Source organism: Ostrea edulis, chromosome 9 (genome assembly GCF_947568905.1).
Source record: "Ostrea edulis chromosome 9, xbOstEdul1.1, whole genome shotgun sequence".
Classification (NCBI taxonomy): Eukaryota; Metazoa; Mollusca; class Bivalvia; order Ostreida; family Ostreidae; genus Ostrea; species Ostrea edulis.
Genome location: NC_079172.1, coordinates 10,272,402 through 10,281,171, shown reverse-complemented (window position 1 = coordinate 10,281,171; position 8,770 = coordinate 10,272,402).

The window sequence follows — 8,770 nt, the reverse complement described above, 5'->3', positions numbered from 1 at the left end:
TTGCACCAAGTATAAGCTCAGCATCAACAAATCTCACTGAGATTAGAATAGGTACTAGTGTTGAATAATTTCATAATCGATAATCGGTCAAAATCAGAAAAACTGTATCAATCAATGATCGATATACTCAGTATTTATATGTATAGTTAATAAATTTTATTATTATCTCACTTGAGCTTTTCTGATAGCATGTTGTCCGTCGTCTGTCTGTCTATAAGCGTTTTAAATTTTCGACTTCTTCTCCAGAACCACTGGGCCATTTTCAACCAAACTTGGCAAAAAGCATCCTTTGGTAAATTTTTTTTTACAAGTTAATCTTGACTAATATGATGCATTTGCCGTGTAAAAAGCTCTACCACTGACAAATGAAGCATCGAGTTAATCATGACTACTCTGACGCCGATTAGAATTTTGTGCATTTTTATACCCCCCGCAACAAGTTGTAGGGGGGGGGGGTATACTGGAATCGGGTTGTCCATCTGTCCGTCCGTCTGTAGAGGCAATGGTTTCTGGGCTCTAAAGCATTATCCTTTCCACCTACCATCACCATATCATACATATGGACTACCCATGGGATGAAGATGTTCCCTATCGATTTTGGGGTCAAAAGGTCAAAGGTCAAGCGCACTGGACATTGAAGTAGCAATATGGTTTCTCTACCTAAATTGTGAAATTCTTGGTCCCTGGGTCAGGGCTCTGGTGCTGGGCAGGGCTTTCTGGTTCATTTCGTGAAAATTTATTATTTCTTGAAAAATCTTTACCAAAAGGCCTCTAGATCAGGGGTTTTGGTGTTAGGGTAAGGGTCACACCTCTAAAACATATGCAAGCTTTGAAAATCTTCATTAACTTATAGTGACATCTAGCAAACAAACTGTGTGTATCGTGATGCTGGGTAAGGATACTTCTTCCCAAAGTTGTGAAATTCTTGGCTGTCTGGGGGAGGAGCTCTGGTGCAGGGATGGAGTTTTATGGCTCGGATACTGAATGTGTCATTTCTTTAAAAAATTTCTTCTTAACTTCTAGACATCAAACAAACAAACTGAGTATAAATTAATATTAAATGGAGAAGCTTAAAATTCTTCCAAAATTGTGAAATTTCTGGACCACTTGGTCAGGGGATCTCAGGTGCTATGGCAGGGGTCAATACTTTGAAGAATTATGTAATCTTTGCAAATCTTCTGATATATGGACATCTAGCAGACAAATTGGTGTGTATATAGTGATGATGAGCAAGGATGCTTTTACCAGAAATAAATTCATGACAGGAGTTCTCAGGTGCCAGTGTGGGGCTTTATAGCAGAAAATGAATTCTGTAATAATTTTCTTCTTTATCCTAGCTTACACAGCCAGTGTGTGGACCACTCTACCAAACTTGTAAAATTCCTGACCCCTGTTTCAGTGGTCTGTAAGAGTGTCCAAATTGGTATGTTTGAATGTCTTCCATATTGCATCAGTGCATTTTGAAGAAATATTGTGTGCATGATTATAAAAAGCATGTAGCTGTTTACCAGAATTGTGAAATTCTCCCCTGGACCAAAAGTTTCAGGCTTTAGGGTGGGGCCCAAATGGGCATATAGTGAAAATGTATTCAATCTTCTGTACTTCTATGTCTGTGTATTGTTAATAAATTCTTTTCATACGTGGTTACAAACAGCATGTAGCCATCTAATTCGTACCCCTGTGTCGGGGGTGGGTGGGGGGTGGGGAGGGGTGTTCAGACTCTAGCTAGGGCAGAGCTATATATAAAAGAGTGCTATTGTTAGACATTTTATCTAGTGAAATCATCATTCTTACTTTAATACATTGATTATGTTAGAATACTACATATATGATATGTGGTTTTCAAGATAATGGAATTCATGAACCCCAGGACTATTTACTGAGGCTCAGGTATAATGATATAGTGAAAAAAAAATTAAGTGCTCTTTTACTCCTGGACATTGATGAAACTGGTTTTGGAAAGCTAAGGACAATTTGTTTTATTTTTTAAAAAGATAATTTACACCCTATTTGATTGAGCAGTCCATTGAATAGTTGTTGCATGTTGTACAGGTGACTGTTTAGGCCTATGAGCTGCTTATTTCAGATGTGATATACAGTAACTTTTACTTTCATTTTGAATTGATTGATCAACATTGTAACTTAATGACCTGTGTATAATTTGGTACTAATACATGTTTTATGTGCCAATCCAAATGGAAAAACAGACCGGCAGCAGTTTGTGATTTTAATGATTTGTAAGTGGGTGTAGAATGTTTTATTCTTTTATTATACTGATATTAACAGGACCAAAGTGTGGGGATGATAAATGTGTGCATATATGACTGCAAGTCAATTCTTTAATGGCCTTTTTAAGAGAGAAAAATATTTGTGATGTTTTTGTGTTGATCAGGAGTGTAGTGGGAGCAATTTATTCCATGAGTGTTGCACTGAAAACACTAGAATATACTGTTTTAATCTTCCCTTAGAACAGTTTTATATATAGTGGACATTTACTAAGTTCACATGGACAGGATGCAAGTGAATTTACATTGATAATGTGACAAACATGATAAGCATGCATATATACAGAGACCAAAAAGCTAGAGAGAGATCTAGATTAAAATAAAACAATGTGGTTTGTTGTATAATATTGTTTAATGTCCCACTCAAGAATTTTTCACTCATGTGTAGGTGTCACCACTGCTGGTGAAGGGCTGCAAAATTTAGGCCTATTGCTTGGCGCTTATGGCCTTTGAGCAGGGAGGGGTATTTATCTTGTCACACCTGCTGTGACACAGGACCTCGATTTTTATGTATCTCATCCAAAGGACCACCACATTTAGTCACCACTTATGACAAGCAAGGGGTACTGAGGACCTATTCTAATCCGGATCCCCACGGGACTAAAACAATGTGGAGTGAGCTGTCAGAGTCAACTGAATTAGGTGCAAGCTAATCTATTTTTAGGAGTTTTATAGAACTTTTAATTAATGAAAAAGTTATATCAATTTTGTACCTGCCCATATTTGAGTTTGACAATAACCCTCCATAATTGAAGGTTGGTACATTTCTCTAATGAGGCCAAATTAACAAGGCTTGTATTTTTACACTTTTACAAGCGGTATTATATTACATTACATGGAAGAAATCCATTGCTTTGGAAAATGAAAATCAAATTTTGTTTACATGAGAAATGAATTTGTTATCTAGTTCTAATCAGGGGTGTAAAGGAATTTACCCCTGACTGAATAGCAATACACCCTGTACGTATGTTAACTCAATCTTACAAGCTACATAGAAAAAATGAACTACAACCTGAGGTAATTTCAGTTTTATAGGTCGTACTGAAATAAAATTTTCATGCACCCCTGATTAAACAATGATCATCAGTATTTGAACTTTGTTGTCCATTTAGTGAAGTATGTATAGTACCTAAACGATGCTAATAGCACAAATTATTACAGAAGTCATTGGGTAACATTCCCAAGTGTTATATGATCCAATGAGAAAGTGATAGGGCAAAGTGTGTTATAACTGTGGAATTGTTAATAATGTAATCTCGTAAAAATGACAAGTGGTTGTTAATTACATACCTACATGAAGGAAGAGTTCCCCTATCGGTCTGCACTGTCTGATTACATAGCAATTCCAACTAAACATTTCTAATGCCTCACATAAATTTGCATGCTAATTACAACACAATAAGGAATTGTTGTTTTGAAATTCACAGCAGCAATATTTATGTTTGTGTGAAATAAGGAGTAAAGGTCGAGTTGTACGAGTCCAATCCTTGACACTTTTTCTCAGTAACTTCCTTGGGCCTTTTGGCCAGCCTCTGACATTGAATTATCATTTGTCTGTTTATTTTTCTGTCTTCCCTGTACTTTAAGGTGGTTTCTAAGTGGATATCTCTGTGACTCGTCCAATATTGGCATATACAATGGGTCTGAGTTGTATGGTTTTTTTTAGGTATACACCCTTTGGCTTTTGATAGTATACATGCTTTTGAAGCATTTGTGTACTTTTAACTACCAGCTATATCTGTTGTGTTGTCTTCAGCCTTGCTAAGTTCTAGAGGAGTCTAACTTTTAAAAGGTAAGGCATTATTTACATTCACATTTAAAAGTAGAAATTAAAATGTTGTTTGTCCCCCACCACCATTCCACCCCTCCCCTGATATTCCACCAATCTGTGTTGTTGGTAGCTAGTTAGGGAAGATTATGTTTTTTTATTTTTAGGTGTATAATTGTACTGATAATCATTGAAAGAGCTACTCGGTTATCTTTAATGTAGATGGTCTAGCTGTCTTGTATCTTTATTCAATACACAGCTTTAGGAGAGATTTTGTTGTTTGAAAAAAAAAAGAATACTTGATATTTTTCCAGACTTGTTGATTAAGAAGGGAATTTAAATTCTTAATGTTATGGCCATATAGACACTGAAATTGAAAATATGCATATGGTCTGTATTAAGAATTTTTAAGTTCTTGATGTGATTTGAGCTATAAAAATATAATTGTTTGAGCTGAAATTAATGCTGATGAGGAGGACTGCATTGGATGATGTATCTCTCTGTAGTGATATTCGGGATTCTGGAGTACACATATAACAATAAGGGACCTGTGTGCGTTGTCATCAAGACAATTAATTAAGTTTTACTAATTGCTATAGTGTTTTAAAATCTTCAGTTTCTTGTGTTTGTCTGTAATTGATTAAAATGTCGGTTAACATTAGAATTTCATTAATTACATGATTCAATAGAATATGGTGTATAATTACATTGGTTTTACTCGGGGAAATTCAGTTAAATAAATCTCTAATCCATCACGTGTGAGCAGTACAGATCCTTTGTTGATATGTTTGGATTATATCGCCCTCTTGCATGCGCTTGCATGAAATCGTCATGGTGCAGCTCTCAGGATTTTGATATTGGTTTGACTTTCATTTTGACATCAACCTTATTCATTGTCATGTCAGCATAGTCATTTGGCATTGTGACATCATTGCAAAGGTTTGCATTTTTATGGTTTTCTTGGGATGATCATTTAGGAATTTAGATAACAGCATATGATAAAACTATTACTGATTTTTACTTATGGTTAATATAAGGTATTTAATATCAATCCAAGAAACATGATATTGACCTTGGCTTAATTCACTTTAGCCAATATCTTTCTTTTGATTGTTAACTCCTTATATCAACCTCAAGAGATTCAGTATTGTATATGATTTTTATTATGCACCCCGAAAAATTTCCTTTGCACAAGGAGTTTTGTACCAAGGTCTTTCAAGGTCATTTTGGAAAGGTCAAGATCACTTGGAACATAAAAGTTCCTTATTTCAATAGTTTTTGATATAAAAGTTTCCATCTCCTAATTAAGCCTTTCATCAGGAATTGATCATAATTGATCACAAATTCCGTATAGCGGTTTTTTTTCTGCAGGTCTAAAATTTGGTGAATTGCTGGCTCAAATGTATGCTAATAATTTTAGCGGAATAAATTTTGGCGGACAAGGAAGAGTTATCTCTTTTGCAAATACTGAATTCGTAATTGGGTGCATATTTGGCGAGTGAAATTTTAGCGGAAAGCTATCTAACTGTTAAAATAAGCCAAATTTATCACCCCATGGAAAAAGCCCGATATAAGGTATTCCTTAAAACAGGTACTTTTGGACCAAGGTCATTTTGGAACGGTCAAGGTCACTCAGAACATATACCTTATATAAATAAAAAGTTCAGAATCTTTATTTCAGCACTTCTTGAACAGGTATTGATCATATACATGTATCACACAAATAAGTAATAGGCAAATGGTTTTCAGACAAAGGTCACTCAAGGTCATTTTGTAAAGGTCAATGTCACTCAACATATACCTTTATGTAAAAAAGAAATCTTCATTTCAACAATATTTCAACAGTTATTAATCATTGTGAGTCATTCGTCACGTGAAGTAGTTCATTGTTGAGATGCTTTTCGGGGAGCATCCATCAGTTTTACTGATATTCTTGTTATCAGAATATCAGGACTGGTACAGGTATCTTGTATAAAATTTGTTCCTTTTGGGTTTCATTGTCAATTGTAAAATTATTCTGTTGTTGAATTCGTTTGTCTTCATTTGATTACCTTTATTTTCCAATTTGTATTATTTCAACATTCAAAATGACAGGGCATATGTAAAAAAAGTTTTTTTTAATCATATCTCTATTCAAGGTATGAATAACTTGGACTAGAAAAGGAAGGTAAATGTATGCACTTGAGTATTGGCAATGTTGTTTTTATTTGGTCCAATATCAACATTAGCTTGGCATTATCCAATCCTTGTAAGAGTTCCTAAAATACAATTTGAATTAATTGCATATATGTGGTTAGAAATGACACCTTCACACTGTCAAATTTTACTTATATAATTGCAATACCAGGGAGGTAAGCTGTCTTCGTGATATGAAAATTTTTCATATTTAAGACAGTGAACTCATTCTGACATTTCTGACATAACACGGTGTAGACTGGGGACAATCACCATTATAAGGTTAAGATTGCGGACAGTCGCAAGAAATGGATGTCATACATTATTTTAAAGAGCTTTTTGATAGAATTGATTTGATAAAACACAAAAGACTGCCACTTATGTGATGCATGGTAAATCTAATCCCAGCTATCAGTGTATGGTAATGATGAGTGTTAGCGATTTCTCCTCGTTTCTACGGATGTTGGAAACAAAATTCATAATTAATGTAAGCTTAATGATGATGCCATGAATAGGTCATGTTTCAAATGAAATGATAGTGCTTTAACATGTGTATACCATTTAAGGAGGTATGCTACACCAGAGAAATTTGATCAGTATACGTTTGGTCAGTTGGTTAGCAGACCAAGCTCTAGACTATCCGTGGATCCAGAAGGAAGGGTTGATGATCCAAACTTCCCTGAAACTGATCAAAAAAATATTTTTATGTACCCATCACGGGCTGGTCATGTTATGGTATGGTGCAGTGCATCAGTCCATCAGTCAACATCTTGTGGTCAGGTAAAAACGATAGTAATAAAACTAGCATCATGAAACTTCATACAAATGTTTCCATGGCAATGATCATAGGAAGAAACCTATTGTTTGTCAAGGTTATAAACTTGCATCCATGGGTAATTCTATTGGGACAAATCAAGATAGAAACGGTACTTAAATAGTCAAGACCAATAGATCAATTGTCAGATAAAACTCTAAATTCAAGTAGATGGGGGATGGAGGATGAAAACTCTCATTTATTTAACATCAGTGACACAATTTTTTGAATTTAAATGTAGATTTAGATACGACATGTACACTTTCAATAAACAGTAGAAAAAGTAAATTTATCTGGCTGATAAAGCCCCATTCCCAATGTTAAAAAGCAGGTATATTACCAATTTTGGCTAATCATTCATAAATCTTCTTCACAGGCCCACATATTACAATGTTTGCTTCAAAATTGCTAAGTAAACCTAATTTTTTGTCCTCTGCTGATTTGAATGATGTTACCAAATTGAAATCAGAAGGAGTCCAATTATTCCTTAATGCACTCTCAATTGGTTTTCTCCCTACTTCTTTGTATGAAACATTTTTCCCAATTTCAAGTAAATTTTCCCCCCTTGAAATCAAGACCTTATAAAAATTCCTTAATGCACTCTCAATTGGTTTTCTCCCTACTTCTTTGTATGAAACATTTTTCCCAATTTCAAGTAAATTTTTCCCCCTTGAAATCAAGACCTTATAAAAACCCTGCAGGAAGTACAAATATATGGTGCAGTGTTTCTGTGTATCCATCAGCACCTCGTAGGGGAATAAGAGTACTAATACGGCTGTAAGATAGTCAAACATGGTGAAAGGAAGAGCTTGTTATTCTCAAGGTCAAAGGTCAAGGTCATACTTTCATGGGTATAAATCATGAGGAAAAAATAGTACATGTACTTATAAAGGTATATGATCATCAAACTCCGTGTACATGCTCCCCATGATGTTGGTGCCAAGCATATTTTTGAAAATAGTAACGTTGCTCCAATTTGATATTTAAAAAATCATCCTTGAACTAATATTGGGTGCTAGATTTTGACCAAAGAATGGTTTCTTTGGATGTTAATCTTTTCTTTGATTACAACTGCTTTGCTGAATATACTGGTCAGGCATTTTTTAAAAAAAATACTCAATGTTGAACCTAGTATTGCCAATGGGGGGGGGGGGGGGGGGGGGGGGGGGTTAGGGGGCATCCCCAAGAAATCGCAGATGATTTAGATGATATTGAATTATTATATTAAAATGTGAAGTCGTGGCTTAAGTCTCTGTATTTCATTTTCCCGAAGGTGTCTTATTGTCACTTTGACTTGGTAAGGCAAAGCCAAGTGAATTCGCCTGTGCATGTAATTTACGGACCACACCTGTAAAATCTCATTGTACCTTCCACAATTGATTACCTGCCACAGGTCATCAGTATCTCCCGCAATTTCACCCTTCCTGCTAATTGACGTGCAATACACGGTAAACGTTTGGTAATGATCAAAGAGAGACAACTCCGGTATTCATTTTCATCTTGAATGATGTTTTTTAACTCTGAAATAAACAATTGTTGCTCATTTTAAGGGTAAGTAGTGTTATGTTTTTAAAATTTAGCTTATGTGAGGTAAAAGCTCAAGTTGGCTATTCTGATTGCCTTTTGTCTGTCATCTGTCTGTCCGCCTGTCTTTCCATAAACATCTTCTCCAGAACCACTTGGCCAATTTCAATCGAACTTGGCAAAAAGCATCCTTGGGTTAAGTTT